General features: G+C 42.2%; 2 long non-coding RNA genes across 2 annotated transcripts; both read right to left on the bottom strand.

Moving 5' to 3' along the window:
- Positions 1-14,035: 14,035 nt before the first annotated feature.
- On the bottom strand, positions 14,036-15,522 carry LOC136588176 (uncharacterized). The gene is made up of 3 exons (XR_010787551.1): positions 15,488-15,522; positions 15,131-15,172; positions 14,036-14,121 (listed from the first exon to the last, which is right to left on the bottom strand). It is a non-coding gene; the product is annotated as an uncharacterized lncRNA (long non-coding RNA).
- Positions 15,523-15,550: 28 nt separating this feature from the next.
- Positions 15,551-16,416, bottom strand: LOC136588175 (uncharacterized). The gene is made up of 3 exons (XR_010787550.1): positions 16,370-16,416; positions 16,204-16,263; positions 15,551-15,631 (listed from the first exon to the last, which is right to left on the bottom strand). It is a non-coding gene; the product is annotated as an uncharacterized lncRNA (long non-coding RNA).
- Between the last annotated feature and the right edge of the window lie 5,448 nt (positions 16,417-21,864).

The raw sequence follows: 21,864 nt of genomic DNA, 5'->3' as shown, positions 1-21,864 counted from the left end.
ATTACTGGTAGAATGCTAGGCTTGCTATGTAGAGGTTCACTAGTAAGTGGGGTATATATCATTTGTTTCTGTATAGGCTGTGAAGCATGGGATGTAAAGGCAAGGAAGTTAGGACAGTGAATTACTGGTAGAATGCTAGGCTTGCTATGTAGAGGTTCACTAGTAAGTGGGGTATATATCACTTGTTTCTGTATAGGCTGTGAAGCATGGGATGTAAAGGCAAGGAAGTTAGGACAGTGAATTACTGGCAGAATGCTAGGCTTGCTATGTAGAGGGTCAGTAGTAAGCGGGGTAGACAACACTTGTTTGTGTATAGGCTGTGAAGTAGCGTTTACCAAAACGTATGCTGTGAGGTAACAGAAGGATGAGGCAATCTCCTAGAGTGTGTTTGCATGTGTACAGAGGAGTACCAAACATCAATCTGTTGTTCACATATAGTATATATGCTACACTAGATCTTTTATCTTTTAATGATTTTATTGTAACTATTACCGATTACTAGTTTTGAACTTGAGAAAGGAGCATTTGGCGCTCCGAAACGCGTTGCAGCCCTCTTCATTGTCAAATAAATTTATGTCTCTTTGACTATATCACAGAGGTGTCTTCTATGTAGACCTTGTTTTATTGATTACAGGCTTCATTCCTTCTTGTGGTCTGTACCTGTGTCTATTCAGGCAGTGTCATTTAGTGTCCTTGTAGATCTCCCTGAGCACAGGAGTTATTCTTCTTTTTTCCCTTTACCAATTATTGCTCCTGGGGGCTACTGCACCCCAGTTCTTCTCCATGCATGCTCTCTTTTGATGTCCCTTTTGGGATTGGGTTTCCTCCACCTATGACAGTTCTAATGCACACCCTACTCTCTCACGCTGTAAACTGCTACAGGTTTATTTCATCCACCCTTGGCGACAAACAGAGGTGCTGTCCAGACCATATATTGGGTTTGTTTTTTCAATATAGTATTTGGTAATTTGTACAATTTTGCCCCCTTTTAAGTTTAGGTTGTAATTGCCAATTAGTAAATTGCCAAATAGGGGAATGTGTTGATTCTAATTGGCTGCAGTGGAACATGTGACTGGCTATGACATAGGAGCACCCACTGGGTATTGGGTCATTCCAGTGAAAGGATGCTCTCGGCTACCAGGAGAAGGCTATATCAGGCCCTCTAGTATGATCTATGTTACAGTTGCTAGATTCTGGCTGAAGGAAAGAGTTACAGGAAAGCTACTGTAATGGGGAAGCCCCACATGGTTGAAAAAGACGGTACTTAGTATCCGGTGTCTGCACTGCTTATGGACTCTGCTGCAGCATCTAAGAATTGTGTTCTAACCTATGAAGAATCCCCCTCTATCTCAATATGCCAGTGTCTCCGAGAAACCACACTGCTGCGACAGCTAGTGGCTCCCATGGACTTTAGAAGGGATGCACCAGGGATGCACAGAATGGACTGTAAATTGCTTTCAAGAACAGTTACCCGATGTTCTGTTATTGATTATATCACAAACTGGTTCAAGCCTATAGCCTGCGGTCACTCAGATGTTGTTACTGAAAATACCAGCTGCGTTTGTTAACAAAGTTAATAAATAATGTTATCACATGATGTCTGGCCCGCCATTATTACTTATAGAAAGCCTCTCTCAGTTAGTGTGGCGAGCTGTGATCAGGCCTATATCCTTCAACATGGCGCCTGCAGTGAAACCTGGGTAGCCTTTCCTGAGTCTACTCCCTGGAAGATGAGGAGCCCATCTTCCCCTCTGGTGGTACCTACCTGGATTCAGGGGTCACAGGAGGTATATCCCCTATTCCTGAACCTGCAGAAGGACCCTGATGTCAGCCTGGGGTACCTTCTCCCAGCAGGACAACAGAAAAATGTGGAAGACCACAAAATCAGAACTTACAGACGTGAAACGGGGTACAAACAGCAGCAAATGAGAACATATAGAGAACCTGGTGTATTTTAGAAAACTTGCTGAAAACTCTGGTACGCTTTAATGCCAAAATAGGCCTGGTCATTACGGGGTTAAATATCATTTGTCCTAGCCAGATGTTTAGGAGAGAAAATCTTTACTTGACCACTATAGCGTAAATCAATACCCGTATAGCATGTGTTGCACATCTAATGCATCAACACTGGTGCGATTGGGGTTTAGAATCTATATTCACTCATTCATCTTTATAAGTAATGGACATGAATGGTAGATGGAGATTAGGACATCCCGTCTTGTAGTAGATCATCACAATCACTGACCCCAAAACATGCGCTAACAATAGTATAACTTCAGCAATAATCACAATATCTGTAATCAATAATGAACATGAATCGAACATGGAGTCTAGAAGTGCCTTCAAGTAATCAATAGAAATACTCTCCGGGGGAAGATGGTGCCACTCTTTTCCGGACCTGAATATTGATATGCTGTTCTGGGCATGACAGCTGGCATCATAGTGGGCAGACAGACGTTTTTTTTTACTGATTTGAATATGTAACTGGTGTTTTCAAAGGGTTGTATGCATTTAGAACACTTATCTAGGACTGCCAGCAAACAGATACCCTAAATCAAATATAGTTGGGTTCAGACCGACACAAAAGGGTTCTGGGCAGAAAAGCTGCTATCAAACTGGGGAGATGTCCAGTTTTAAATACAGAACTGGTAGTTTCAAAGTGTTAAATGGGTTTTCTGGAAATGGATGCTGGCATCAAAATGGGCATAATTATTCATAACAGTAAAAAGCTGAATTTTTCCCACTTTAATGCCAATTTTGATGTCCAGAACCACTTTATGCCAGGCTAGACTCAGTTCCACTTGACAAGGGGCATCACCATCTGTGTCTTGGCAGTGTTAAAACAGCTGCCTACATCATTTCGACCATTTAAAAGCACCAGTTTAAAAAAATGTCTGTTTGCTCACTTTGATGCCAGCTTTGTTGCCCAGAACTACTTTAGGCCATCCTGAAGTCAACTATATTTGATGCGGGGCATCGCCAAATGTGTGTTGATTGTGTTGTAACAGTGGCCTAAACCCATTTAACCCTTGGAAAACGCCAGTTATGTATTCAAATCAGTAAAGTATATTTGTCTGCCCACTTTGATGCCAGCTTTCTTGCCAAGAACCACTTTGGGCCAGGCTGAAGTCAACTATATTTAATACAGGGCATCATTCTGTTTGTTGGCAGTCTTAGAACAGTGGCCGAAACCCAATTAAACCGTTAAAACACCAGTTTCTTATTCAGATCAGCCAAGACTATTATATGCCCACTTTGTTGCAGGCTGTCATGCCCAGAACCACTTTGGACAAGGCTGAACTCAATTTGTTGCGGGACATCCCGCTCTCTGTGTTAGCAGTCTTAGAACAGTGGTCTAATCCATTAACCTTTTGAAAACACCAGTTACTTATACATATCAGTAAAATGTCGTTGTCTGCCCACTTTGATGCCAACTTTCATGCCCACTGGAGTGCTTCCGCATGGAGAGAATGAAAAAAAAATATACTGACTGAATGCCCACCGCCTTCCTGGGCCGACGGTACTGGAACAAGGAGTCCAGTAAGTATAAAAATGACACCCCTGGACTCAGCGGGACCTGTCCTGTAGGCACCATAACTTCATTTACGGTGCCAATAGGGGGTGGCAGGTTCCTATAATTTTAAATACAAAATAGATTATTTGTTGTTCGTTTACTTATAAGAACAAGAGGAAAGCGATGAGTGTTACCAGTGTGGTGGGGACTACAAAGGTGGCTTCAATGAAAATGCAGAGGACATGATGTGTTCTTCCCGCTCCCATCAATAACCTTCGGGCTCTTCATATTCTAGTGTGTTTAATGACGCCTGATTTTCATTCTCAGCACCTGAAGTGAAAAGAATCCATCGTATTAAAAAGGGTCAACTTAAATTTGACCAGTCTGTCCAATATCTCACATTTAAATGACTGTAACAGCAGATGAAAGGAACCATGTAGAAACTCAATAAATGCATTACAACGGCTGCTGCTGATTTCGTGGTCAATATAAACTGGCTTTTTTCTCTTCTTTCCCCCTCATAAGTGCGCAGGCTTTTTACTATGTTTTAGTTTGTTTCTTTACTAACATTCACTGCTGGTTTAGGAAGAAAGCTTTTTTTCAGCTAAAAGTATTTTTTACTTAACCCTTTAGTGACCAAGCCTGTTTGCGCCTTAATGACCAGGCCAAAGTTTGCAAATCTGACACGTGTCAATTTAGCATGGAAAAACACCAGAAAGGTTTTGCATATCCAAGCGATTCTGACATTGTTTTTTCGCCACATGTTGTACTTCATTTAGGCAGAAAAAAAATACCGATAGAATTTGTGTTTATTTATTTAAAGCGCCAAAATTGGGAACATTTTGAAAAAATCGTCATTTTTTTCACATTTCCAACTGCAATATTTCAAATATGTGCAAACATAATATAGAAATTTTTGCTAATATATATATTTCTATCCGTTTACTTTATTTTGGGCGCACATTGCAAAAACTTTTGGTTTTTTTTAACCATTTAGGAGACGTACAAATTTAACAATACTTTTCAGCATTTTCAGGAACACTTTGTTTTCCTACACCAAGCCAAGATTGGAAAGGCTCATAGGAGTCAAAATGATAGATACCCCCACAAATGACCCCATTTTAAAAACTACACCCCTTAACGTATTCACTGAGGGGTGTCATGAGTGTTTTAACCCCACAGTTTTTTTTAGGAGTCAATGCAATTTAGAAGAGAAAAACTAAAATTTCATATTTTTGCAAATATGTCATTTTAAAGACAAGACTTTTTTCTATAGTACACATGAAAATGAGGATTTGCACCCCAGAATGGATAAGCCTGTTTGTCCCGTGCTCAGAAACATACCCATTGTGGCCCTAGTATTACGTCTGTATGCACAATGGGGCCCAAAATGAAAGGAGCAACCGGTGGCTTTCGGAACAGAAATTTTGCTTGAAGGAGATTTAGGCCCTATTGTACACTTATAGAGCCCTTGAGTGACCAAAACGATGGAGAACGCCCACAAGTGACCCCATTTTGAAAAGTAGACCCCTTAACGAATTTATCTAGGGGTACGATGACTTTTTTGACTTCACAGTTTTTGAATGAATCTAAGCCAAGCCGAAGGAAAAAAATTACGATTTTCATTTTTTTGGCAATTCTGTCATTTCAAAAGCAGTTTTTTTTGTACAACACATATATAAATGAAGACTTGCACCACAAAATGGATACCCCTGTTTGTCCTGTGCTCAGAAACATACCCATTGTGGTCCTAGTATTACGTCTGTATGCACAATGTGGCCCAAAATGAAAGGAGCAACCGGTGGCTTTCGGAACAGAAATTTTGCTTGAAGGAGATGTAGTCCCCATTGCCCACTTATAGAGCCATTGAGTGACCAAAACGATGGAGAACCCCCACAAGTGACCCTATTTTGAAAAGTAGACCCCTCAACGAATATATCTAGGGGTACGATGACTTTTTTGACTTCATAGTTTTTGAATGAATCTAAGCCAAGCAGAAGGAAAAAATTATGATTTTCATTTTTTTTGGCAATTCTGTCAATTTAAAAACAGTTTTTTTTGTCCAGTGTACATATGAATGAAGACTTTCACCCCAAAAAGGGTACCCCCATTTGTCCCGTGTTCAGAAACATACCCATTGTGGCCCTAAACATGGCTAGACCTATAATGGAAGGCGTACCCGTTGGATTTCAGGGTACAACGGAATAAATTCCAGGCCCCAATGCCCACTTGTAGAGTCATTGAGCGGCCAAAACAATAGAGAACACCCACGAATGACCCCATTTTGAAAACTAGACCCCTTAACGAATTCATCTAGGGGTGTACTGCGTATTTTGACCCCACAGTATTTGAATGAACCTAAGCAAAGCAGAAGGAAAAAATTACAATTTTCATTTTTTGGCAATTTTGTCAATTTAAAAACAGGTTTTTTTGTACAGTGTACATAGGAATGAAGACTTTCACCCCAAAATGGATACCTTTGTTTGTCCCGTGTTCAGAAACATATCCATTATGGCCCTAATCTACTTACAGGACACATGGCTAGGCCCATAATGGAGGGAACACCCGCTGGATTTCAGGGCAGAACTGAATAAATTCCAGGCCCCATTGCCCACTTATACGGAAAAAAAATTGACTTCCTAAAAATAATCCCCCCCGCTATCCCCATTTTTTGGCATTCCCTAAATATTAGATAAAGGTAATAATATAAACTGCGTTTTATGTCCGAAGACAGGGGTAATTACGGAGGCTGGTTGGGCACATGGGGCAAGAAAACCGGGTATCCCCCCTCCTCTCATGCTTTTTGGGGGGTATTTCGTAACCTCAGCGGCAGGTATGGGGTGTAAAAAGTGGCGCTCTGTGAGGCTTTGTAATCTTGCTGCGGTGCAGCGGTCTCACACAGAAGGCGCTCAACAAGGTGCTCCTGGAACTGCATAAAGGCGAGCATTCCAGGGGCTTTTTGTAAATTACGGATTACAGGTAGTGGTCTGAATAACGCCGGGCTCACACGGCCGTAGGTGGAATCCGCTTGCGGAGGCCCACAGCGGATCCCATCTGTGAGCCGGCCGTGACCCTGCGTACGGCCGCGTAATGTACTGCGCATAACTGCCTATTCACACAGGCGGTCATGCGCAGTACACCGTTGTTTGTTTTTATTTCCCGCGCCATCGCTTAGAGATGACCCGGGTACCCGCAGCCCGTACACAATGTGTTTGCATATGGGCTGCGGGTATATCCGTGGTCATAGAGCACAATGGGCTCTAGGTCGCGGATATCCACGGTAAAATGTAGCATGCCGAGTTCTGTTTCTGCGAGTGGATTACGTAATTACGACCCACTAATTGGGGGGAATTATGTAATCCAATGCATGCGATTGATCCGTGGATTACCGCTGATCAAGCGCATGCAGAACCCGTAATTCCTCTCCGGTCATGTGTGACCGGCCTAATGTTAGATCGCTACTTTATCATGTGACCGGGGACCGCTCAATGAGGCCGCCGGTCACTGCTCCAAGCACTCAGCGACCATTGGTCGCTGGGAGCAAGGAGATTTAAAATTTCCTGGGCTCCCCGGCTCCTGCGAATGTGTCCGGCATTTTGCCGGTGGGCGCATGCGCAGCAGCCGGAAGGGTCCATGGAGGATAATCGCATCTGGATTCAAATGCGGAAGCCTCCGAGAAGATGTTTCATCTCTAGAGATGAGCGAGCATACTCGTCCGAGCTTGATGCTCGTTCGAGTATTGGGGTGCTCGAGATGCTCGTTACTCCAGACGAGCACCACGCGGTACTCGTCTCGATTAAACGAGCACTGACCATTGAATTCAATGGAGCCGGCAATACAGCCAGCTCCATTGAAAGCAATGGCCTGCCGGCGAGCGCGGGATGAATTGTCGGGAAGGGCTTCAATATATAAGCCCTTACCTGCAATTCATCCAGAAATGTGTAAAAAAAAAAATATATATATATACTCACCTTGTCCTGGCAGAACGATGTTAGCCCATTGAATTCAATGGAGCCGGCAATACAGCCGGCTCCATTAAAAGCAATGGGCTGCCGGCGATCGCAGGATGAATTGTCGGGAAGGGGTTAAATATATAAGCCCTTCCCTGCAATTCATCCAGAAATGTGTAAAAAAAAATATATATATATATACTCACCTGGTCCCGGCAGACGGAGTTCAGCGCGGCCAGCGGCAGTCCTCCTGAACTGCTCTGAACAGCTGTGAGTAGTATTCAGCAGCCGGGGATTTAAAATCCCTGCCTGCTGAATGAGCTGCCTCTAATTGATTACAGCCTGACCAATCAGAGGCAGATTCCACTCACACACTCATTCATGAATCTATGAATGGGTGTGTGACTGCTGCCTCTGATTGGCTCAGCGGGACCAATCAGATGAGAGGCAGCAGTCACACACCCATTCACTTTATAAACGTTTACTTTTTAACTTTATATGATCACCGTTATCCGATGGATAACGGTGATCATATGACTGGAAACCGCATACAGCTGTCCCCAGTCATATCTCCCTGCCCTGCACTCGGCTAACTGTGACAGCCAGGTGCAGGGAGATTTTTTAATTTGCGGGGCTCGCCAGCCTTCTGCGCATGCGTGCCACATCAGCACTTCGCAGAAGCCAGCGGGGTCCGGAGACCGGCCGCAGGACATGTAGGAAGCGGGGTGAGTATTTTCACCTCCCCTCATGGATCCGATCCATGAGGGGAGGTGAAACTTTTCTTTTTTTAACATCTTTGTTTACTTTTCCGCGATCGCCAATATCCATTGTATGACGGCGATCGCCGTACCGGGGACCGCTCACCGCGGTCCCCGCTGACATCTCCTGCCTCCCGGCTACCTACAGGAGCCGGAAGCCAGGAGATTTTAAATTTCCCGCGCCGCTGGGCCTTCTGCGCATGCGGCTGACGTAATGCCGCCTGGCGCGCATGCGCAGAAGGACGCCTACGGGGCCTGGAGCATTGGGAGAGCGGGGAGCAGCGTGCCGGACCCGGGTGAGTAATTTCAGCTGCCCCGATGGATCCGATCCATCAGGGCAGCTGAATATGTAACTTTTTTCAACCTTTATTTACTTTTTTGCGATTGGCGCTATCCACTGGATAGCGCCGATCGCAATGCCGGGGCGGGGGTCTGTACAGCCTGGGATGACAGCTCCATGCTGTTGGCTACCTGCGGGCACCGACAGCATGGAGCTGTCACGTCCAGAGCCCGAGGGGCTTTATTCTCTGCAGGACACACGTTTTTACGTCCTCAGAGAATAAAGCCCACTTCGGGAGGACGTAAAAACACTATGGGCTGGTTGTTAAGGGGTTAATGTACAATATACCTTTAATGAAAAAGCTGTAAGTATCTATCTTGTGTACATAGATATGTGCATCCATGATGTAACCACTGCATATACGGAATGGCCACCATTATTAAAGACACCTATGTAGTAGTGCTTGGATTTCCTTTGACCTTCATACGGATTACGAGACGACACAGATTATGGGAGTTGGATAAACCATATCTACAAATGCTCCAATCAAAATTTAAAAATCCCCGCCTGCTGAAAGGGCTGCGTCTGATTGGCTAAGCACTCAGCCAATCACAGGCAGCACTCAGCTATTCATTGAATGACAGCTGAGCACTGCCTGTGATTGGTCACAGCGCTCAGCCAATCACAGGATTGGTAATTGGTTTTGCGCATTAAATGAGGATATCTGCCTTCCAGAGAGAATAGTGAGGGAATAATATACAAACTATTTCAGCTTTGATGTGTCCTGTGAATTGTGGAGAAAACTCCATTGTCTTCTATTATGTAAACATTTTTAACATGATAATAGACAGACCATTATTCTTCAAGACTTTTCTGAGTCCCCAAACTTTCTGTATCTGGTTTGGAAACAGGTTGATTCAACTAATTTTGAGGTGCTGAATTCAGTGGAAGAATCAGATTCTATCTATCATGTCACATATCTGAGATGCACAGCACTATTATATAGACAATAATACAGTGTTGCCAAATATTGTCTGGTTTAAAATACAAAAAAATAAAACTCAGATCTCAATAATATTTTTCTGGTAATGTATTTGTGAATGAAACTCAAAAAATACCGATATGCTGAGGTAAGAATGAAGAGATGTGCTTCATGCGGATTACAACTAAACAGCAGTACAGATAGGATCATGTCGGTAACCTTCCTGCTCAACTACATTGTTCTGCCATCTAGTGACCATTTTTAGAAATTCATCCACCACTGTGTATTGCATTCAAATAAAGAGTTTAGCTTAGTCACTGATTTAATTTTATAGAAATAATTCACCGGAAAATGAGCAGAAACAGAAAAACCTTGTTTAAAAAACTGAAAAAAATCTAAATTACATAAAAACCTTACATGATACATCATTTCTAAAGGTAAATTCGGATTCTACACCCAAAAATCCATAAGAATTGATATATCGGACACCAGATACAAAAATGCTGTTGAACAGCGTAATCATTGACATCCTCTATTTCCTTGCATCGTATATCAGCTATATTGGGGAAGCTCAGACTGTCCGGAGATAAGCCCTGAACTAAAATCAACTTGGACGGCATAATTAGGTATGTTTAACAATTTTTTATTTCCTGCTACAACGGAAAATATTATAATATCCAGTAATGAAATGAGTAACATTGGCGTCATAGTCAGCAAATTAAAAATCTGACATATAATGTATTTTTTGCCATTTTTAAAAACCGTCAACAAGTTGGTTTTGGAAGAATTCTCCATCTTTGTTCATCTTAGTATGTGTCTCTACTTTTTATGCACTGTGGTATCCTTTTGAATATAAGATTAGGTGATTAAAAGCTTAAAGGGAATCTGTCTTCCACTTTATATGGAGGAACAAAAGACCCAGAATAAAACATAAAGTTATGCACTATCACAAACGAGTCGGCGGACTGTCAGTCCCGAATCCTAGAAAGTATATTCTGGCAGCTCAGTTGTCACAGATTCCCCCCATATTTGTGTTTACAAGGAGGCCTCTGTGGGCAGATCTGGAGGCAACCCTTCTGGCCCCGGTAAAACTTGGGACAATTTTCTATGATAAAGGTATAAAACCCACAACTGTACAACATTTATCACCGCTGACCTACCACCTTTTTCTGATCTGGAAGAAAAACAGGTTTAAATACTCTATGATGTCACCTCTTCCCCCTTTGCAGCCTATTATTCCTAACCAAGCATTCGCCCTAAGCTCTCGAGAGGATAGTTTTCCATGGTGGCGGGCTAGAGGGGTCATCCTACTCTACCATTTTATGCCGCACGGCAAACTCCTCACACCACAACAACTGATAGATAAATATTCAGCCCCAGAACACCTCTGGTTGGAATTGGGACAAATCTATAGCTTCCTCCGTTCCATGGTAGGAACCACTAATACTACTTTCACTCCCACCGCGTTCGAGAGAACCTGTATGTGGTCCCCAATGCAAACGGGCACGATATCCCTATTGTATGCCAACATGAATCAGCCCCCACTGGGAGCTAAACTTCCATTTATGCAACGATGGGAATCAGATCTCAACATCACCCTCTCTTTGCCCCGATGGCTTCATTGCTGTACTTTCATTTCAAAGGGCAGCATGAAGTTATGCTGGCCGAATCGTCTCTTAAAATATTACACAGATCCTATCTAGTTCCCTCAATAATTCATAAATACTCATCAAGCACCCCTCCAAATTGCTTTAGCATCCCACACGTGGTGGTCATGCTCATTGGTAAGGTCTTTCTGGAGGCAGGTGGCCAATCTGATAGTTAAAGTCCTGGGTAGATCCTTCTCCCTTTCTCTGTGGACCTGCCTCCTGGCGGACAAGCCTCTTGGCTATAATAATCAACAGCATAAGCTCTCACAACACATCTGCATGGGCGCCAGAATCTACATAGCTTCCCAATGGCTCACACCTACTCTTACACTTAATCCAGTTATTGCAAGAATCTCTAGAATGATGCTGTATGAGAGGCTGTCGGCCATGAGGGAAGATATCATGGAGCTATTCCTCAAAACGTGGCAGCCATGGGCATCTTTTCTAGAAATACCTGGCATAAACAGACGTCTCAGCGCATGAGGAGTCAGATCCAGAGCAGAATAGATTTTATAATATTAAATAGTGGGGGGGGGGGGGGGGGGGGGCTAGAGAAATAAGCAAAAAGAATTTATATTACCAAGACACAATATGTAAAGAGATAATCAGTAAGGGCTATTAGATGTTCTGGGGTTTTCTACGGATGGGGGGATTGGAGAGCTGAGGGAAGAAAGGGAAAAAGAGGTTTGTTCTGCACCGTATCAGCTGATAATATGTGTGGTTTTCGAAAGTTTACCTTAATTCAATTTCTAAGATACCCCCGCGCGGGGAACTTGCTAAAGCTTCTCAGTTTTTAAAAAAAATGAATAATTCAAAAAACTCATTTTGAAACGAAAAAAAAGGGAATCTGTCTTGCAGTATGAGAACCATAAATTTAGTTCATGGTGCGCATAGGACATGACAGGCTCCTTTTAATACATCTTTCACTTCTGATCAACTGTTGGAATACATGGAGCCAATCAGAGGCCTCGGTGTTGCACCAGACCCCTACGGCTCCACTGCTACACCTCTTGTTCTTCCCTTTGGGTCTGTTTATAGCGGTGCACTGATGAGGCCTTTCATTGGCTGCAGCAGTCTGTGATGTTTTGTATATTGGTCGACTTCAGCTTGTAAACAGACCCAGCCGGGGTCCAGGCCTGGGGAGTATAGGCTCTTTTATTATTTTTTGGCCAGCTGCATAAAAATATCTTGGAAAGCCTATGAAAGGCTAAAAGTATTAATATTGCCCTCACAAGACCAGAACCTCTGTTTCTCATGGTCTGAGAGTCCCCTTTGGAAACCAGATGTTCTGTCATGTGCCTTTAACTAAGGGTTCATTCAGATGAGTGTGTTTAGCCTGCGTATTGCACATACATTGTTTTGGGTGCAATACACAGTACCCAGCAAATATGCATGTAATATGGCGCAGAGGGTTGAGGTAGCAGAAAGGTAGTCCTAAGCTCTCACTCCTGACCTGAAGGTTGCAAGCTCAATCCCTGTAAGGTTCAGTTAGCAGGCTCAGGGTTGACTCATCCTTCCAAGGTCGGTAAAAGGAGTACCCAGCTTGGTGTGGTGTAATAAATAAATACCTGAAATCACTGCGGAATAAGTTGCATATTTTATGCACCACACTATGATAATGGTGCATATTGTTAGTGGAGAAATCCTTAAGCAGATCAGCAGTTTTGTTGACAGCTAGAGAAATGCGACATAGGTCACTGTCTATATATGCAGGTCTTTAAGTGAACGTGGTATGATCAGGGTCAAAGTTCATATTTCATCTGATAGTTATATAAAATGCCAAATTGCCTTTCTTGTGCTCTTCTTTAACCTTTTTGGCTTGCTCGAAATCATGGTAATTCGCATTGTATCTTCAGGATCTATAAAGTACCAATAGGGTGATCCAGCTAACTGGCACAGCCCTTCCTGGAAGGCTGTCACATAATCAAGAGCTATTGTATGCTGATTAGTCAGTAATATCAGTTGTTCCTTGTTCACATGTGCGTGTGACCCACCTTACTGTGGAACTGAATGGACATTAAAGCCTAATAAGAGCCAGCTATCTTCTTTTCCTGCCTTTTGCACAGTGTTTTATCCTTCCCTTTGAGTATCTGTGCACCTGCCATAGACCTGCGCACAAAATGCACTTATGGGAATTAACCCATTGAAACCCATGGGTTCTATTCTCTGTTTTTAGTGCATGCAGCTTTTACATATGCAAAAACGTGTGCAGCTCATGCTGGTGCCTTCTCCATCACACAAGGGGCATAATGATATCATACCGCACAATCTTGGCCATAAGAGTCCAAGGCAGAGGACAGAGGATGCCGTGGGAACATGATGGAAGTGAGTGAGTTTATTTTATTGCCGAGGCACAGCGGGGTCTATAAATGACTTGGAGAAGACAATAGGGCCTTAGTGACTCAGGTGGTACAGCTGGGCTAATAAGTTACTGAGAGGGCAGAGTGGGGTCTATAGTTGCTAAAGGGGCACACTTTGACTTTGTTGACCAAGAGTCCATGTACACCTGGAGCTGGTCATGACCAAGGGTCTGGTTCACACCTTCTTTGGGCACTCATGTCGCCAAACCAGTGGAGAGTCCTGTACAAGTTTGTCCATTTTTTTATGTTTGGGAATGGGAGGGGAATTGTGGAGTGGAGAGAGTTATGTCGGTGGGTGAAGGGGGGGGAGGGAGGAGGAGGAAAATTAGTGAGACGAAAAGTATCATCTATGGTCATCCAACATACTGTGCAAAGTACTTTTCTGAAGTATCTAAATAAGGAAGAAACACAAACCAATGATGCCAAGTGTTGAATGAATGTCTGAAAGTTTATTCCACATTATGCTCTCCCAAATGTGATTATCTGATGGGTATGGGGAGGGGGTTATGGGAGTGGGGAAAGGAGAAGGATATGGGGGAGGGGGAGGGGGGGATGGGGGAGGGAGAGGCTCTAGCCGTTGTCATCTAATGTTCTTGGCTTGCAACAGCAGAATAGTCCTCGGATGGCTCTAAATAAAGAAGAAAACAAGTGTGAGACATTCCTGAGAGGAGACAAGTCTTATGGGAACAGTAGTAACTAGAGAACAGGCTTCATACCAGAGGATGGAGGGTCGGGGAGGTTTAGTGGGTGCTGAAGCCAGAAGTGCAGTGCAGCTTCAACTCCAGGCAGTACAATAAACCAATGTGAGGGTTTAGGGGCTGCTTGACCCCCATTATCCTTCCCTACATGGGCTAGATGTACTTATCCTTATCTTGGTAAGTTGTGCTTTTAGCTACTGAACATAAATCTGCTCATTAGTGATGAGTGAACTGAAACTGTCCAACCCTGTTTTGGGTTAAATGTCACTAAAAGTTCGGTTTAGCGTGAACCCGAATCTCGGGCGGTTTGTCTCAGCTGCACCTCCACCACGGTTATACACTAGTTTTAGGGGTATTGGTGAAGTTCCAGTTCAGGTCAAACTAATCTGGAATGAACCAAACTTTATGCTGAAATTCAGTGAACTTTTGAAAAGTTCACTTATCACTACTGGTCATTATATGTTCATATACCTGCACAACATATAACTCCTGTATACAGTAGTATACACTGAGCAGAATACAGGTACCCAATAACCATTGGATCACCATTACCTCTAATAGTGTACATAGACAAATGTAGGCAGAGAATAAAGCTATAAAGCTTTGTTCACATCAGTGCCAGTTTCTGTTCGGAGCCGCTGGCGCAGATCACACATGAAACGCTGGACAAAGAAATGCTGCATGTCCGGTAAAACGCTGCCGGATGACAGCAACTGAACAGACCGCATTATAGTCAATGGGGTCAGCTCACCGCCTTACGGTCCTATTATAAAAAGGAACCGTTTGGCTGAGGATTCTGTTTTCCTGTTCCAATAATAGAGCAAAAAAACAAAATCCCCAATGCAAATGTGAGCATAACCGAAGTTTTTCTTCACTGCCTCCATGAACCTCACAGAAAAAATACCATCAGACATAAAGAATAAATGAATTTGTATTTACCTGGTGAATCTGGCCCATCGTCCGAGGGGTCGGCTGCTTCTGCTGCTGGAAAAAAATGTACAAGATGATAAAACCCAATGTCCCAAAACAAAAACTAAAACATTGTATTCTGTGGCCGTCCATGGCATACCATGAACCGATGATGGAATGCTTGTATGAGAGGTTATACGCATTACTTCCCTTTCATCACCCGCCCCTTGTCTCTGAAGTGTGATTTCTGATGAGGGAGTGCGGGGGATATCCAGGGGGGGTGAGCCCAGATATTGGGGTAATAACAATCACTGATGCGGGGTCCTACAATGAGATCCATCTCATCATGTATCCCAATAAGCCCATTAGAGATGATTCTGTACTTACACTGGGATGTTATCTGATTCATCCACAGATGTCTCGTGGCTGGAAGATTCTTCATCCACAGATGTCTCGTGGCTGGAAGATTCTTCATCCACAGATGTCTCGTGGCCGGAGGATTCTACATCATCTTCCTCATTGTCATCGTCTCTGTGGAACAACACATAACATATATATACATTTAGCTCTGCCATCTAATGAGACCAGAGGATAATATAATTGTAAGGACAAAAAGAAAATCTATAGATGGGGGTTACTAATGAACTGTTATTCCATTTCTTTTTGCTTTTTCTGATTTTTTTTCTATAAAAGTGGTGATTGAGGTGTAAAAATATAAAACATCACTTTTCAATTCAGTGTGCTGTAAAATTAGCATTTTTTCCCAACAGAAAACTGGCCAAAGACTCTAAGTAAATTCTTCCCCTTGTAATGTGTGGATATCCATGACTGAACTAATGGTGCCATGTCTTGTAATGTGCAGCACAAGAGCGCCACCCAACGGCAATAATAATCCATATACCAACATAAGTCCTATCCAGTCATCCCGTGAATGTGTCCTGTGTACCGACCCGACTCATCAGCTATGTGATATCCAGAGTGGACCGCCATGTTGTATATTACTGTCAGTCTGGATAATAGAAGTCATTATCAATGAACTAGGTGTAATGTTGTGTCATATATGGTGTGTACAATAAGCCCATCGTAGAAGATGCGGTACTTACAGATCGATGTCAGAATTGTCAAGGTACGCATAATTAGATTGATCTTCCTCATCTTCATCGCTAATAAACAATACATAAACATTATATATAAATATAGTGCTGCCACTGTTATGTGATATATGGTGTATTTATACAATAGGCCCATTGGAGATGATTCTGTACTTACACAGGGATGTCATCCGGTTCATCCATAACTGCCTCATAGTAGGAGGGTTCTTCCCCAACTTCCTCGTTGTTATCATCTCTGTTGAACAACACATAACATATATATACATTTAGTTCTGCCATCTAATGAGACCAGAGGATAATATAACTGTAAGTATAAAAAGATAATCCATAGATGGGGGTTACAAATGAACTGTTATCCCTTCCTTTTTTAGGAGGAGAAATAAAAAGAAAAAAAAACAGCAATTCCAAAACCACTAGAACAATAGGGTTATCATGCTAGAAGATAATTACCGGTTATACACAACTCGGTTGTCCTTGGTATATTGTAGCCAACTGTGTGAGAAGAAGAATCTAGAACAGATAAAAAAAAGAATTTTCAGTAACAACCAATCAGATTGCAGCTTACATTTTCTGGTGACTGTATGTAGGTCTACTTTGTATGATTGAGTTGCCATGGCCAGTCGGTGTTATCGGCTTCTATCGCCTTGCAAGACAGCAATGAAGAAGAGTAACATGATAATAGGGGCTCCTGGGTGATAGTTGATATTTGTGTTATATGTGCCTCTACATTCCCACTCTTATCACTGTGTTATCTATGGCCCCTTGTCCCTGACGTGTGATTATCTGATGAGTGTGGGGTTATGTCTGTGAAGAATAGCACCAGGTATTGTGGTAACAGTCACTCTCATGGTGGTCTGACAGGGAAATACTTACATCTCTTCCCAGCAGTTTTTAAAATTTTCTGGCTCCTCATCAGCACAATTTTCAAAGAATGCAAAATCCGGGCAGACCTCCGCCACTTCGTCCTCCTGGGTCCTATTGGAGAGTAAAGAAGATGGTGACAATTTAGGACATCTAGGACATCGTCTCCCTACTACACTTCAGGAACATCAGCACCCGCCATCATTTTCCAGATGCAAGCAGCACTTCGGAAAATGATGGATGGGTAGATGTCTATCAGAGCCGTTCACACCCTGCGCCATCACCACAAGATGGACAACCCTCCATTAAAATCATCTATACCCATCTTGTCTCTGATACATGGTTCTACATGGAACTAGTCACACACATTTGGGGAAATGTACATTGCTGTATATGTCAGTCTAAATCCAAAGTGCGCCAAATATATTAAAAGGCGATCATTTCTTACTAAATTTGGCGTATCTCTGGCCAATCTGTACGTCAGAATGTGGAGTCTATGCCAGCTGTCAGCTGCTGCAGATTTGTTCCATAACTTATGCCAGGTTTTGGCATAAATCATAGTAAAGCTCTCAGGCAGTTGAACTTCCCTTTTGCTAGTCTAATTTTAATTTTTAATTTTTTTAAGTGGTGATTGAGGTGAAAAAATATAAAACATCACGATTTTTGTTCAAATTCAGTGTGCTGTAAAATTAGCCATTTTTTTCACAACAGAAAACTGGCCACAGACTCTAAGTACATTCTCCCCCTTGTAATGTGTGGATATCCATGACTAAACTAATGGCGCCATGTCTTGTAATGTGCAGCACAAGAGCGCAATAAGAATCCATATACTAATATAAGTCCTATCCAGTCATCCCGTGAATGTGTCCTGTGTACCGACCCGACTCATCATCTATGTGATATCCAGTGTGTACCGCCATGTTATATATTACTGTCAGTCTGGATAATACAACTGAGTGTTAATGAACTAGGTGTAATGTTGTGTCATATACGGTGTGTACAATAAGCCCATCGTATAGGATGAGGTACTTACAGATCGATGTCAGAATCGTCGAGGTACGCATAATTATTAGGATGTTCTTCTTCATCTTCATCGCTATTAAACAATACATAAATATTACATATATATATAGTGTTGTGTGGTATATGGTGTATTTATACAACAAGCCTATAGGAGATGATTCTGTACTTACATGGTGATGTCATCCGGTTCATCCATATATGCCTCATAGAAGGAGGGTTCCTCACTATCTTCCTCCTCCTCGTCTTCGTCTCTGTTGAACAACACATAATATATATATATATATATGTAGATTTAGTTCTGGTGGCTAATGGGACCAGAGGATAATATAACTGTACATATAACAAAAACCTATAGGTGGCAGGGTTAACCCTTTAAGGGTGCGGCCCTCTTTTTTTTCTATTTTTGTTTTTTCCTCCCTCCTACAATAAATCCTAACTCTTTTATTTCTCCATCGACGCCGCTGTATGAGGGCTTGCTTTTTGCAGGACAAGTTGTTTTTTTCAATGCTACTGAAAAACTTTTTAAAGTATTATAAGAGGAGTGAAATGGAAAAAAAATGAACTTCCACCATCTCTCGGGTGGGATCTTGCTCATACGGTGTACACAATGCAACAAACATGACCTGATCATTTTATTGTATTGGTCGGTACGATTACTACGATACTGAACTTATATAGTTTTTTTTTTCGGCACTACTTTTATTTTTTTTTCAAAGATATTTCATTTTTTAAAATTATTTTCTGCCCCCATCTTCTGAATTTTTTTATTTTCCCATTGACTCAGTTGTGCTCATCTTGCAGCTTCTATTGGTACCATTCTGGAGAACATACGACTTTTGCATCGCTTTTTTTTTACATTTTCAAAAAAGTGCAATTCTGGAGTTCTGTTATTTTTCTGTCGACGTTCCCCATAAGGGGTAAATAATGCATTGCTTTGGTAGATCGGACTTTTACAGACACAGCGATACCAAATGTTTTTTTATTTTACTGTTTAGATTTTTTTTATACATATATCAATTTATTTTTTTTTACTTTTATTACCTTTTATTTTTTGTAATAATTGCTAAAACTATTTAAAAGTATTTTTTACATTTTTTATACCCCTAAGGGACAAAAACTGTAGATTAGATCCTGCAATATTATGTAATGCCATAGTATTACATCCCACTGCGATCTGACAGGTAATCTATCAAACAACTCCACAGGCACGGCTTGATAGGCAATTTGCAATGGAAGCCCTTGGGCTTTTCCGAGGGACCCAAGTTGCCGTGGCAACCACACAACTCACTGCAGGGAGGGCAGTGCAGGACACCCAAATATTAATCAGGGCATTTAAAGGGTCAAAAGCTCTGATCAGCAGCATGGCTTATCAGAGCTGTTGTGCAATCCCCCTACTTACATACCCTGAAACTGCAGGATGTAAATGTACGCCCTGTAGTGTTAAGGATCGGCCTGTTTTGGGCTTTCAGGAAGCATCTATTTTTTATCTTTTTGCATCTTTATGTTCTAATAACTATAATTTATTATTGTGGGATCATTTGATTACGTTAAGTGCACCATTTTGGGGGTAGATGGGGGTTACTAATGAAATGTCAGTCCTTTCTGTCCTTTTATTAGGAGAATTAGAAAAGAGAAAAACAGCTATTTCAATAACTCTAGAACAAAAGGGTTGTCATAGTAGCAGATAATTACCTGTAATAGACGGTGTTTTCATTTTCAATGGTATCAAGCCACCTGTGGGAGAAGAAAAAGAAAAAATTATAAACAAGGAATTTTCAGTAACAACTAATCAGATTGCAGCTGACATTTTCTGGTGACTGTATGAAGGTTTACTTTGTGTGATTGACATGCCATGGTCAGTCAGTGTTATCGGCTTCTCTCCCCTTCCAAGAGAACAATGAAGAAAAGTAACATGATAATAGGGGATCCTGGGTAATAGTTGATATTTGTGTAATATGTCCCTCTACATTCTGGCTCTTATCACTGTGTTATCTATGGCCCCCCTTGTCCCTGACATGTGATTTTCTGATGAATGTGGGGTTATGTCTGTGAAGAATAGCACCAGATATTGCAGTAACAGTCACTATCATGGGGGTCCTACAGTGAAATACTTACATCTTTTGCACGAAATCTATAAGTTGTTCCTGTGGCTCCTCATCAGCATACAGATCATAATAAGCTGGTTCCAGGGAGACCCCCGCCACTTGCTCCTCCTGGGTCCTATTGGAGAGTAAAGAGGGTGAGTATCTTGCACATCGTCTTCTAATACAGGGTGTATAATTGAGGAAGATCAGCGCCCGCCATCATTTTCCAGATACAAGCAGCACTTCTGATACTGATGGATGAATAGATGGACATTGGCGTGTCAGATGAGAAACATCAGAGAACAAACACCTTGCAACCACTGCTGGAAGAACACAAGCTGGTGGCAGCAGAGCTACGGTCTGCGGGATTTCTCTGTGGCACTCTCTGGGCCGCTCATCCATGTGGAGGATACTCTGAACTAATTTGGTTCTGAATCCATCCTTGCAGATCACGTAGGCACATACATGGTTTTTACGGTAACTTTGTATGACTTTAATAAAATGTGTTATACATTTGTGATATCTGAGGGCGCACCAGGTTCTTCCTTATGGACTGTTTGTTTTTGTTGCCATTATCCTGTTTTTTTGCCATAAGTAGGTTGCACCCCGTCACACTTGTTTTTGTGGTGTCCATCTATTTATCTACATTTCATGCAAGGGTCATACAATAAGATACTTACATCCTAACTGGATATGCTTGCTTTAATTCTTTCTCAGTAATTAACTCGCTATTTCTCTCTCTCTCTCAAAACTGTAAAAGAGTAAATTAGATAGTGAAAATCTTGGTATGAGGGTCAGCCATTATTCTATAACAGAGCATCCCCAACCTCGACCGTGACCTCAAGGAAAGCTATGGACATGCTAGAAAATAAAGGACACAAAGGGGCTCCAGATACAGAGAACATACCTCCAACCAACTACAACCCTCAATGCAATGTTGGCTCAGCAGCTCCTTATATAATGTACATGATGTCATACTATGTGGGGGAGGAGCCAACAACATTTGATGACATCACAAGCAGCAATTAGGGACAAGACGAGGCCGTGCAGGAAATCAAATTTCATATGGATAAATTAGTCTGTAAATTCTTCCCCAGCCGCCAAAACCTTGTACATGGGGTGACATTGTCATCTCTATAGAATGTAATTGTGGAGGATGGATGTGGAAATGTTGGATGGTTGGATGATGGATAGCTGTACCACCAGCAACATAGTGAAAAACAGTAGAATCCATCCCTAATATCTGGTGAATATCAATGCTAATAATAGGTATAAATATTAACCCATTCTTCTCTAAGAGCGCGCTCACAGCCTTCTGTATAAAGGTAAACTTGCTGTGCGCTGACTCTGACGGGGACACAGCAGGGCCGTGGAAGCAGGTGAGAAAGAAAAGAGGTTTCCCGGACTCCATATCATCTAAACTAGAAGCACCAGAACTTAGATGATGCTTATAGTGGATATCACGTTCCCTACAAGCATTCAGGTGCGCCGGGTGACATACTAACAGTTGCTGCCTCCATATAACAACGTGTACCCGCAACCCATAATCCACATATAGAGGACTTACCTCCAACGCCAACTGCAACACTCTATGGAATGTTGGCGCTGCAGCTTCTGATATAACCTGTGTGATGTCATAATGTACATAATGAAAAGGGGAGGGGCCAACAGCCACAACATTCTG

This window comes from Eleutherodactylus coqui, chromosome 13, assembly GCF_035609145.1.
Source record: "Eleutherodactylus coqui strain aEleCoq1 chromosome 13, aEleCoq1.hap1, whole genome shotgun sequence".
Lineage (NCBI taxonomy): Eukaryota > Metazoa > Chordata > Amphibia > Anura > Eleutherodactylidae > Eleutherodactylus > Eleutherodactylus coqui.
Note: the sequence above shows the minus strand (reverse complement) of the source record. Positions and strands in the feature narration are given on the sequence as shown.